General features: G+C 37.8%; 1 protein-coding gene across 1 annotated transcript in view; it reads right to left on the bottom strand.

Annotated features, from left to right (window-relative positions):
- The window catches only part of LOC127962356 (NACHT, LRR and PYD domains-containing protein 1 homolog), a 54,930-nt gene extending 42,881 nt beyond the window's left edge, over positions 1-12,049 (bottom strand). Inside the window, exon 1 of the mRNA XM_052561930.1 lies at positions 11,947-12,049. The gene's annotated coding sequence lies outside the window, so the exon portion shown is untranslated. The remainder of the gene's footprint in view (positions 1-11,946) is intronic.
- Positions 12,050-13,536: the final 1,487 nt, after the last annotated feature.

Below are 13,536 nucleotides of genomic sequence, written 5' to 3'. Positions count from 1 at the left end.
TTCTGTATCCAGAAGGCGAGGGGCTGCGACGTCATTCGACGGCGGTCTGCAGTGCATCAGAACAGCAGTGCTTAAAAAGCTGTAATTTCATTTGGTTTAAATACCGGGGTATTTACTTTTCCTCTTGGGCTACCCACTTTATGCATTATAAACTGTAGTTTACTCTATTTGCAAATAAACTGACAATTTGACGATAGACATGGCATTAAAAAGCATTAAATTAGACTTGCTGATAGAACCCTGTACATACTAGGGAGCTTAGAAAAACATTTTGTTGTACTGGTTTTATCCATTTTATTTTTTACTTTTTTTTATATTATTCACGTATGCCTTTTATTGACCATGGAAAAAATGTATTTAAAAAAAAATAAGGTGAGGTCCAAACAACAACCCCAGGTTCACCCCTGAGAACAAGACCAAAAAAGTTATGTGCTCTCCTGTTCATAGAAGTAGCTCAAATTTTTATTTATTTTTTTGTTTATTTTTTTTAGTGTCTGATGAAATATATGACAGCGCAGAAGAGGATGGAGGCATACAGAAGAGGTCCAACATGAAACCCCCTGGGAAAAGGAGCATGAAAACGCGCACTGATGGTAAAGTTCTAGTTTTTTAATTCTTTAAAAACAAGATTTTAGCTTTATTTCATGAGCAGTTTTGATCCACATTGACAACACTGAGGGACATCAACCACAGTTTCCTCCTGCTGCTGTCAGAAGCTCTGATTGGACAATGTACTGCTTCATCCCAAACATTTTTAATCGGAAGATTAAGAGAGAATTTAATTGTTATACTGTTGTTGCATAGCAGGTGTACAGTTCAAATGTAAACCCTTAAAGAATAACCCTTATTAATTAATGATAATTTACATGTAACCAGTGGGAACAGGGTTCTGCAATGCACTAATGTAATAGATATTAACTCTGGAGTCTAAGGGTATTTTTGGGGCCTGGAGAAGTTTTGTCATGCCCTGACATTTGTGCTTTTTTCAGTTTCTTATACACATTTAAATGGGTAAAGTCTAATATCACTGTAATCAGCCCAAACTGGGCTATAATTATATGTGAGCAGCATGTATGTATATTATTGTGTTTTTGAGAAACAAAATGTTATGCATGGTTAGTGAAAAACTAAAAAATGTTAAATCACTTGAATAAGGCAAAAAAACACATACAGAACATTGGTTCCAGGGATTGTTGAGAACTGGAGCTTGTAGCCTAGAACTTTTCTTTCTAAATAATGTGAAAATCATCTTGTTAACTCACTCACAGAAAACAGTATATTGATTTAAAAGTTCTACGTCACTTTTTGTTGGTAAAAGTCATATGTGAGTAGGCGTCAACTATCATGAATATCATTGTGGTTTACACCTGAGAAGACAAAGCCCTGCATAATGAGCTGCATAATGAGCCTCTCAGTCAGCTGTGACACTGAGAGGGAGGAGTTACAAGAAAGAATGTGAGGACAAAAAATAAATTTATATATTTTTTTGTTTATTATTTAGACTATTTATCACACAAAATAACATTAGAAGTTACCAAAAACACAGAAGACACAATCAAGGTGAAACTGTACAAAAAAACAAAAAAAACATGGTAAACAGGAAAAGTGCAACATAAAAAAATAATTGTAAACCAGAAGAGTGCAAGATAAAAAACAAAAAGGGACCACTTTATCATAAAGTGCCCAGAATTGCACATTTATATGTCTTTGTGCCACTCCAGGAAGCAGTTTCTTTTTACCTGGACACACAAGTGCACATCACATGCCTGGCATTTCCAAGGAGTGTCCTGTCTCTTACCATGCTTTACTTTGCAAAGCACACAAGTCCGGCGACCAGTAGTGGCACCTGAGGGCTGCTCAGATCCTGGAATAGGCACATGGTCAGCACTGATCCGCTTTGGTGGTATTTTCTGTGACACACCACAGAGCTCTGCAATTAGTTCTTCCATAAACTCCTTGTGGGTCATGGTGCCATAAAGCTCTTTGTGTACAATAAAAGCATTGGTGGCAGCAATGTCCAAGAAGTGTAGAAATAGCTTTCTGTACCGCTTCATTGTTTTGTGCTGTGTACTGTAGTATTGTAACAGCTGATCAGACAGGTCAACGCCCCCCATGTGCTGGTTGTAGGCAGTCACAGGTGCAGGACATGGAAAACTCTTTTTCCTTCATCCATTTTGTGTTTTTGCCCTCCTCTGCACATTGTCTCCTGTCTAAGCAGCATGGGTGGTGGAGCAGACAGACACCTCTCGTGTGTCCATCCATTTCACAAACACAAGATCTTTGTCTCGAATCCACCTGATGGAGCCCCTCACTGATTTTTTGGTTCGTGAGTTAGCTGCATTCCGAGGGCAATCTTTCCTGTTGTCTCTGTAAGTCCCACATGCACCAAACTTCAAAGCAAACAAGTCTCTTAGGAGCTTGGGGCTAGTGTAAAAATTTTCCATGTATACATGGTAACCAAAGCCCAAAACTGTACGGTCCAACAGAGATGTCACAGCGTCATATGGAAGTCCATGGCCTGTGTGAAAGTGGTTCTTTCCTGTGTAAACTGCAAAATCTGCAGTATATCCATTTGATGAATCCACAAGAACAGTACATGAAAGCCAAGCCAACCAAATGAGGCTTCAAGTTGTTTGAGTCATTCCTGTGTTTGCTTTGCATGCCACCATTCTTTCATCCACTGCCAAATTTTTTCTTTGTTGGTAGATGGCCTTACATGCAAGCCGGATTGTGTCCATGAGAGGTCTGACTCTGAAAAGACGGTCATGTTCAGCTGTGCCGCTCTTTTTGTCTTTGTCCTGGTCTGCATCTGGGTTACTCATGTGCAGATTCCATGAAATTGTGCGGTATCTGTCCCTTGACATGATTGTGGCAGGAAAAGAGATTGTTCTGCTGCCAGTAGTCTGTGATGGAACTCAACTTCACCATGGCCATGTAGAAGAGTAGCCCAATGTAGCAGTACAGCTCACTGATGCTGACACCTGTTCATTAATATTTTGTCCCTTTGCACATGCCCTGGCAGCCTGACCATTGGTGTTTCGACACAGTAGTGTCAGAAAAAAACTTTTTGAAAAGACTCATGGGAGTGTGTGCATCACATGGTCTTAGTTGTGGTCCAGGTTCCCGTGTGGGCAGGAATCTCAGAGCCTGTGGAGCCATGTCAATATTATCCTGTTTTCCATGACCAAGTGGGATGCTTATTTGCTTTAGTTCTCTTTGCCACAGGTTCTTTTGCACTGTTATTTTCACATCTGAAATAAAGAATAAAAATAAAAATTTGCTTTTTTGATGCAGGTAAAACATGAAAGTGGTGTATTAAAAGTGTTAAAAAAATTAACAACTGATGACATATATTAAGAAATAGTGTTGTAAATACTATAATATATACAGTACAATACACGTTACTATAGTAGGCTATGGTTCAAAAACTATAGTATTCACTATAGCTAAATTACAATATATATTTTTCATGTGGGAAACAGGCATAACATTATTAACATTATTTTTGTTAAGTTAAGATTTGCTTATTCTGCCATCCAAACTACAAATAATATTTCCATATTATTTAGGCATAGGCATAATAAAAGTATAATAAAGGTACAATACTGTGTACTTACTCAGTATGATTTTCCAGCGAACTCAAAACACGGCACTCGCGTGCCTTTGTTATGCATGTTGCCGGTGATGCAACCACAATCCTAAAAGAAAATTGAAACTGTTGTTAGCAATTAGCGGAGGATTCATAACTGATAAAACGTTACATCATTGATAAGAATAGACGCGCGTATATGTCTGCCGATGGCCCACTTATCAGCGACATTTGCAGCTTTATGATACATTTACACCTCGGATGATCGCGAAACGCCAATAGCCGGGTATAACACTTCTGAAACTTTAACCACATCTGATATTCACCAACAAGCTAGGTTGGTAAACAATTTCACCATTTTGAAAAATAGTCTAAACAATCGACAATGTAAAAAACAAAAAAAAAAACAAATGAAATAATTACAAAAAAAAATAAACATGGTTAATTTTTATAAGAGATATAAGATGCATATCTCGGCCTATAGCATTATGTGTGTATTATATAATTATATAGGCTATATATCATCATCATCATCATATATCATAATATTTAGTTAAATACGTGCTTTGCTCTGATTTTAGTCAAGCCTGTTTGGAGATGTCCAAATGTAGATATAAAATATGCTATAGCTGAGCAACATTTTAAATCATGAAGGTAATATTAAAAGGCTTACTCGTCAGAAAATTAGATCCTCAGCTGGGTCCAGTCAAAATGCAAACATTCGTCATCTGAGTCCTGTTCATCATCTGAGGATAAAGTAGCCTCTTCGTCGCTGTCCAGGATCATATGAAGCACTTCTTCACCCGTCTAGCGTGCCATCATCCAAACGCGCAGAAAAAAAAAAAAGTAAATTTCTATGATGATCCTTTACGTTTTATGTAATTTCTCGGGGGCGTGTCCGTGATTACCTGGCTCACCTCAGTTCATTTCCATATGAACAGCGCGCTAAGAGGTAGGCGGGAACACATTATCTATAATGAGACGATACAGGAGAAACTGGACCAGTCCTTACTTTCATACAAATTACATAAAAATTTATTATTTGGTTTTTACTTGAATCTGTTTATTTAAAAGTAGACATTTTAAGCTTTCTATAGATATATTTCTCTTGTATTTGAGGCAAGTATTTGCTGAGATTCGGGCTGTTTCATTTAGGTGTCTGTTAAGAGAGGTGACAGAGATAGCAGATAACGCACACAGTTTATTTTCTTTATTCTACAAAAGTATAGCGTTTTGTTTTTATCTTGTGTATACAAAAAAAAGTAAAACCTTTACAGATTCGATTGATGTATTGCTCTTATCTGTATGATCAAAACTGGAAGTGCAATTTAAGTTATTTTCGGCGTTATCAGGAGATTAAGCCGCAAAACGCGTATATGCGTTAATCGACTCCAGAGGGTTAATTAGTAATAAAGAACAGTGAGTTATTGACAACATGCTTTAACTACATTAACGGGTGTACAAGTAAAAGTTGAGATTTACTCAAATGAGAAGCAGTCCTTATTTTTGACAGCCTGGATGACTCTGTCTTCTTATAAGTAGCTCAAATGTGTTTGTGTTTTTTTTAGTGTCTGATGAAATATATGACAGCGCAGAAGAGGATGGAGGCACACAGAAGAGGTCCAACATGAAACCCCCTGGGAAAAGGAGCATGAAAACACGCACTGATGGTAAAGTTCTAGTTTTTTAATTCTTTAAAAACCAGATTTTGGCTTTATTTCATGAGCAGTTTTGATCCACATTGACAACACTGAGGGACATCAACCACAGTTTCCTCCTGCTGCTGTCAGAAGCTCTGGACAATTTACTGCTTCATCCCAAACATTTTTAATCGGAAGATTAAAGGGTTAATTCACCCAATAATCAAAATTATGTCATTAATAACTCACCCTCATGTTGTTTCAAACCCGTAAGACCTCTGTTCATCTTCAGAACACAGTTTAAGATATTTTAGATTTAGTCCGAGAGCTCTCAGTCCCTCCATTGAAGCTGTGTGTACGGTCTACTGTCCATTAGAGCCCGACCGATATATCGGCCGGCCGATATTATCGGCCGATATGAGCTAATTGCATTTAAATCGGCATCGGCGTTCATAACGGCCGATGAAACATGAGAAACAGTTTAGTTGCCAGTGGGCGGTCTGCAGCTCCAGAGTTGCAACAGCGCCAGAAATCCACAAAGAAGAAAGCGATCAGCCAAGCCACCCAGGTGAGTCTGTCGTTCGTCATGTGAAATGATTGTAGATTTAGTTCATACACTGTATATAAAAACGGTGTGGTAGTTCTAGTTAACGGTCCTATCATTATCACTTCTAAATATTCTGCAACATCACTTACAGCCGCTAATGCATTGCGATATTAGATTAGCCACAAAGCTAATACCATGTTTATCAGTGGAAGAGCGCGAACGTTAATAAGAGGTCGAACTATAATGTTAGCGTTTAACTTATTCTTATTCTATTGCGGTGTGTTTCCCACATAATGACCGCGTAATGGGCCTTTCACACAGGACGCGGTATGCACAGCGCTTGCCCCCTGGGTTTAGCATTGCCCTTCAGATACAACGCGATTTGTGCTGCGCTGCGCTATGGCGTAGGCGGAGTTTTAAAAACTTTTAGCGGGAGCTCTTTCATAGTCTGTTGTTCCTCCTTTCGGTCAGCAGCAAACATGTATCTGTCCCGTTGTAAGAAGCGAGCGATAGCGCTAGTCCAGCTGATGATAATTAAGAGAGAAGCAAGGAAGAAGAGGCTACCCTCAGGTCCAGGGAACAATTTGGTGAATTCAGGCTGGTTACGTTACTCTAACGCTAATATAGCTTCCTTTTTAGCAGGCCCCTTAAATGCTTGCTATTAACTTGTTTGAAGGTGGTTCTTCTCAAAATTGACAGCGGTGTGTTCATGACACTAACGTTAACCATTCAACTTCGAATTGATTCCGTAATCTTCCGGTAACAGTAGGCTAACTTTACGTTCGCCAGCGCATGACGATGTTTTTATTCAGACTGCACAAAGAGAAGAGGAGAAGATAAACGGGTCCGTTGTGAATGTGTCTGTGAGAGCAAATATAGTGTAGTTACAGTAACTACAGTAGGTGCGTAAGAAATGATTAAACCAGATGGGACATGTAAATAAATGTGAGCTGAACAAGCGCTTTTTTCTTTTCTTTTTTTTTCTTACATATTGTTTCAAAGCAGCTTTACAGACATAACAGGAAAATGTTGAAATAATAGTGTTAAATATAAGGAGGTTAATACCTATTGCTTGACATATATATATATAATTTTTGCCTATGTAGGAGATCCCTGTTTATTATTATTATAATTCTAATGATGACATGTGTAATGATATATGGTGATATTATTAATACACATGCTTATTCTTTCATTGTCTCTCTTTCTGCCCTACAGATGGCTGAAAAAGGTGAATGCTGTAGCAGCAAAGTGTGGGACTACTTCTGCAAATACTTTAACTTTAGTATTATAATTTATTTACAGTACACACAGAGACTGTTAAAACCAGCTTCAACTGGAAGAAAGTAAAAGTGTTAAATGTTTAAAACCAGACTGTTTTTTGATCATTAAAAAATATATACTTTTGATGTGCAATTGTTTAGTGATTGAGACCGTAATCTAAGGCTTTTTTTTAACATAATCCCTTCTGGAAAATGGTTTATACAGCCCACATACATAGAACAGGCAGATATTTTGCTATTGAATGTTGTGTAAGTGCAGCTTATAGGAAATGGGTCTAATATCCAGTTTATTTTCAAAATCAAAATATCGGCTTATAAATCGGCTCTTTTCGAGTTAATATCGGCATCGGCATCGGCCCCCAAAAATCCATATCGGTCGGGCTCTACTGTCCATGTCCAGAAAGGTAAGAAAAACATCATCAAAGTAGTCCATGTGACATCAGAGGGTCAGTTAGAATATTCTGAAGCATCGAAAATACATTTTGGTCCAAAAATAGCAAAAACTACGACTTTATTCAGCATTGTCTTCTCTTCCGTGTCTGTGTGAGAGAGTTCAAGTGTGGTGATATCCGGTTCGTGAACGAATCTTTCGATGTAACCGGATCTTCTTGAACCAGTTCACCAAATCGAACTGAATCGTTTTAAACTGTTCGCATCTCTAATACGCATTAATCCACAAATGACTTGAGCTGTTAACTTTTTTTAATGTGGCTGACAGTCCCTCTGAGTTCAAACAAACCAATATCCCGGAGTAATTCATTTACTCAAACAGTGACTGACTGAACTGATGTGAAGAGAGAACTGAAGATGAACACCGAGCCGAGCCAGATAACGAACAAAAGACTGACTCGTTCACGAGTGAAGAACCAGTTGCATCGCTGTTTGGATCACCAGTAGTTCTTTCGGACAGTTCGATTCAATAAACCGGTTGAAGAAAACAGTTCACCGGTTCTTTTGCGTAATGGCGTCATTGGCGATGATTGCCCTTGATTCAAGCCTTCGGTTTACCCGCGCTCATAACACTAGCACAGAATCAGTTCAGAATCAATCACCAAAAGAATCAGTTCAGTTCAGACGCTCTGTGTGTCAGTCTGCTTCACGCTGAATCACACATGCGCAGTATCATCAGCTCCTCGGTTCACGAATTGGACGCGTCTGACAGAAACGGTTCTTCACTCGTGAACGAGTCAGTCTTTTGTTCGTTATCTGGCTCGGCTCGGTGTTCATCTTCAGTTCTCTCTTCACAGCAGTTCAGTCAGTCACTGTTTGAGTAAATGAATTACTCCGGGATATTGGTTTGTTTGAACTCAGAGGGACTGTCAGCCACATTAAAAAAAGTTAACAGCTCAAGTCATTTGTGGATTAATGCGTATTAGAGATGCGAACCGTTTAAAACGATTCAGTTCGATTTGGTGAACTGGTTCAAGAAGATCCGGTTACATCGAAAGATTCGTTCACGAACCGGATATCACCACACTTGAACTCTCTCACACAGACACGGAAGAGAAGACAATGCTGAATAAAGTCGTAGTTTTTGCTATTTTTGGACCAAAATGTATTTTCGATGCTTCAGAATATTCTAACTGACCCTCTGATGTCACATGGACTACTTTGATGATGTTTTTCTTACCTTTCTGGACATGGACAGTAGACCGTACACACAGCTTCAATGGAGGGACTGAGAGCTCTCGGACTAAATCTAAAATATCTTAAACTGTGTTCTGAAGATGAACAGAGGTCTCACGGGTTTGAAACAACATGAGGGTGAGTTATTAATGACTTAATTTTGATTATTGGGTGAATTAACCCTTTAAAGAAGAAACCTTATTAATTATGATGATTTACATGTAACAAGTGGTAACAGGGTTCTGCAATGCACTAATGTAATAGATATTAATTAGTAATAAAGAACAGTGAGTTATTGACAACATGCTTTAACTACATTAACGGGTGTATAAGTAAAAGTTGAGATTTACTCAAATGAGAAGCAGTCCTTATTTTGGACAGCCTGGATGACTCTGTCTTCTTATAAGTAGCTCAAATGTGTTTGTGTTTTTTTTAGTGTCTGATGAAATATATGACAGCGCAGAAGAGGATGGAGGCACACAGAAGAGGTCCAACATGAAACCCCCTGGGAAAAGGAGCATGAAAACACGCACTGATGGTAAAGTTCTAGTTTTTTTTAATTCTTTAAAAACAAGATTTTGGCTTTATTTCATGAGCAGCTTTGATCCACATTGACAACACTGAGGGACTTAACAGAGTCTGGTTTGAAGAAGGTTTTTTTTTATTGGATTCAGTGGTCTCTCACAGAACGTATTTTTCTTTCAGCTGATTTTAATTTACTAAAAAGTGTGTATAAAGTATATAAGTATAAAATTAAAAATTTGATGTTTTTTATTTGTATTTTCATATATTATATGCATGAATTAGGGTAAGCTGGCAACATTTTTTATCATGAGTAAAAATCTTAGCTGTAACTGAAAACAAATATGCTATATTTGATTTTTGGCATGATTGCCTAATTGCTAAATGGTAGTTCTGAGTTTATTTCTGGAGCTATCCCTGGTTTAGTCCTGATTTTTGCCTTAGTTTGATCCTGACCTGACATTCTTGCCCTGGTTTAGGTCTAGTTTAGTTCTAGATTTAACACTGGTTTAGTGCTGTACCATTACATTGGATTCAGTTTAAGTGGGTCTACTTTGCCCACTCTTACCTTAAAAAAAAAAAGGTGTATACATAAGGGTAAAAGGTGCAATTTTTTTCAAATGTTTATCAGTGTTTAGTGTCATAAGATGGCAACTGAGTTAAATACATTTAACTGTGAGATATTCACATTTTAGAGATCTTGCTGAGCTGTGTTTATTTTTCCATTAGATATTCAAAAAGGGAAAACAAAAAGACCATGGAGTCGAGAGGAGAGCAGTGCAGTGGAGAGACGAATGGGCAAGTTTATAGCATTGAGAAAAGTTCCAGGGAAAGAAGCCTGCATGTTGTGCATCACACAGGAGTCCCCAGCACTCAAGACCAGGACATGGAAGGATGTCAAGTATTTTGTCTATAATGAAATAATTAGAGTCAAGAGAAAGCTCTTTTAAGATGTTTCTAAACGGAGTTTATTTTAGTTAATTTTAATTTTATTTGCTCCGATCTTTGTTACTCAGTGGAAATCTGTTTAGCAAGTATAAAACGAATTTTGCTCAATAAATGCTGAATTGTGTAACTTTGTATGTCATTTTTACTCTTCAAAGTGTACATTTGCTGAAGGTGCTGATTATAATTTATTAATTTGTTGCCCATAAATAAGTATAAACAATATAGAAAAAAGTAAAATATAGTGATCTAATGTCGAGTGATTAAAAAATAACCACAAAATATAACACGCAGGATGATAAATATTTATAATCTACTTTAAAAAAGAAACATCAGAACGTCATGTGGGCACGTAGAGCACGACGTTGCCATATTAGAACTGAAACATGCCACAGACTTTTGCTGGGTTATCAATCAACATAATTTTCTTATTTTATATTGGTCTTTAAGTTTGAATCTTCAAATTTAAAGTGACTCAAAAAAAATCACAATATCATGTCCTCACTTGGATGGTTAAAAACTTTTATGCATTTCTTAGTGTTTTTCTTTGTTTAATGGAGTGTATAGCTTCGAAGTGCCATCTAGTGTCTAGAAACGGTAATACTGTCTCCTGAAAACAAGGGGAAAGGCATGTCCTCAGTTTGTAGGTATTTAACTAAGTCCTCACTTTGTAGGGTTTGCAAGAATGTGTGTGTGTGTGTGTGTGTTTGTGCGGTAAAGAGATAAAGCACTGGACCCAAGCACTGTGAGGCAAGGGAGGAAATGTTTCGAACTTAGTGATTGCACTAGTATTGTTTTTACTACTTACACAATTGTTACCATTATATTATTTTCAACACACAGTGTGGTTTTAATTACATTTTAGGGGGCCCTCCGATGCAGACCCGGCACCTGGGGGGGTCACATAAAGTTGTGTTCGGTTTGAGCAAATCGATCAGCGTCTGACTTGAAGCAGTATAGCCTTTCAAAGTATTCTACCGCAAGAGCGTTTTGCACCTTCCCAAACGCATCAAACACAAGACAACTTTAAGCAAATATGTAGTTTTATATAGACAACTTTTATTTTTTCTCAAATTTCTAGCTTTTAATTGGCTTAGAAATCTATGACTGCTGGACAATAACAAATAATAATGATTTGTTTACTACAGACACTTTTTGTCACATAAGGCTATTATATAATAAATGCAATAATAATGTAATAATAATGTACTAAATGCAATGTCAATTATAGCACTGCATTGTTCATATACTTTATTTATCACCTGCTGTATGTATAATTGCAATATAAAGTAATTTTGAGTATTATTGCTAGTAATATTACTTTCTAAAATAAGGTACATGTAATATAAAAGTACATGGCAGTGTTTTTGCAGCATCTCCGAGTCTCACGTCACCGTCCGATTCCTTCACTTATTAGTTTACTCCTCCCTGATCTAGTGCACTCAACTGTGTATATAGGGATTAGTGGACGAGTGAGCGATTTCAGACACAGTTTGAGTGAGAGGAAAGAGGTTTTAAGAGCAGCGCATATCTGAGCGCGCGCGCCCGGTTTTGTGTGAGAGCCAAGAAAGTTCGCGCGCGAGCGGAGAGATTTCGCGCTACAATAATGCCCTCTCAACATTTGTCAGTAAAATAACGCCATTTCCATGGCCCTTGAACATGATTTGTGCCCCGTCTGGAAATGTACATACACCCCGACCATCCTCTCTGGTTTAACAAAAATCCAGATCAAGACCTGAGTTTTAGAGTTTATATTTCCCTTCCCCACGAAATGACACACACACACACACATACCTCTGTGTATGAAAGTTTCCTCGATGACTTATTCCTTTAAAGTGCAGCGAGCTTCACGAAAGCTATCGCAAATGATAGTAAAAAGAAAGAAAGAAAGAAAAAAGACTCCACAATTTTGAATGCTACGTCATGTTTCCTTCCTCCTCAGCAAACAACGTACGTCATTTCAGATGTCATCTTTGTATTGTTTGCATTCACAATAATAAAAAAAAAAATGTACGTCATTTCAGAGAAGAATCATTGATGGGTCTTTTCTCTTATCAGTTATAAAAAAAAAAAAAAAAAAAAAAAAAAAAAAAACGAAGATTTTTCTCTCATATAAATGTCTTGATTGTTCCAAATGAAGTAGCTTACCGGTGAGCGGTGCTTAAAAGCTAATGACCGTGCAAGTAATGCCTGTTTGTGAAATTTATATTTTAAATACATTTTAAAGGATTTTAGCAATATTATTTACATACAATTTACATTTAATCATTTAGCAGACACTTTTATCCAAAGTGACTAACACATGAGAAGAATAGAAGCAATCAGATCAACAAGAGAACAACAACAAAACAACAACAGTATACAAGTGCCATGACAAGTCTCAGTTAGTCTAGTTCAGAACTAGACTAGGTTTTTTTTGTTGTTGTTGTTGTTGTTGTTTTTTTTTTTAATGAATGACAAAAAAAGAAATAAAGAGCTAATATTAGTTGGTTAAGTGCAGCCGAAAAAGATGAGTCTTTAGATGTTTCTTGAAAATGAGTAAAGACATTGAGATTGGGAGGTCATTCCACCTGCTGGGCACAGTCCAGGAAAAGGTCCGTGAGAGTGATTTTGAATTTCTTTGGGATGGCACCACAAGGCGTCGTTCACTTGCGGAGCACAAACTTCTGGAGGGCACATAAGATTTGACCAGTGAGTTTAGGTAAGTTGGTGCCGTGCCAGTGGTCGTCTTGTAGGCAAGCATCAGTACCTTGAATTTGATGCGAGCAGCTACTGGTAGCAGTGTAACCTGATGAGGAGAGGAGTAACGTGAGCTTTTCTTGGCTCATTGAAGACAACCCTCGCTGCTGCATTCTGGATCAGTTGCAGAGGCTTGACAGTACATGCAGGAAGAGCCAGGAGAGCATTACAATAGTCCAGTCTGGAGAGAACAAGAGCTTGCACAAGAAGTTGGGTTGCTTGCTCTGACAGGAAGGGTCTAATCTTCCTAATGTTGTATAAGGCAAACCTGCAGGACCGGGTCATTGTAGCAATATGGTCTGTGAAGCTTAACTGATGATCCATCACAACTCCTAGGTTTCAGGCTGTCCTCGAAGGAGTTATGGTTGATGAACCCAGCTGTATAGAGAAGTTGTGATGAAACGATGGGTTAGGAATCACCAGGAGTTCTGTCTCAGTAAGGTTAAGCTGAAGGTGATGGTCATTCATCCAGCTAGAAATGTCACTCAGACAGGCTGAAATGAAGAGAAGAGAAAGTCTTGAAGAGTGTCCGAGTGTCAGAGGTGTCAAGTAACGAAGTACAAATACTTCGTTACTGTACTTAAGTAGAAATTTGGGGTATCTATACTTTACTTGAGTGATTATTTTTCAGCCGACTTTTTACTT

This window comes from Carassius gibelio, chromosome B7 (assembly GCF_023724105.1).
Source record: "Carassius gibelio isolate Cgi1373 ecotype wild population from Czech Republic chromosome B7, carGib1.2-hapl.c, whole genome shotgun sequence".
In the NCBI taxonomy this organism is placed as follows: Eukaryota; Metazoa; Chordata; class Actinopteri; order Cypriniformes; family Cyprinidae; genus Carassius; species Carassius gibelio.
Note: the sequence above shows the minus strand (reverse complement) of the source record. Positions and strands in the feature narration are given on the sequence as shown.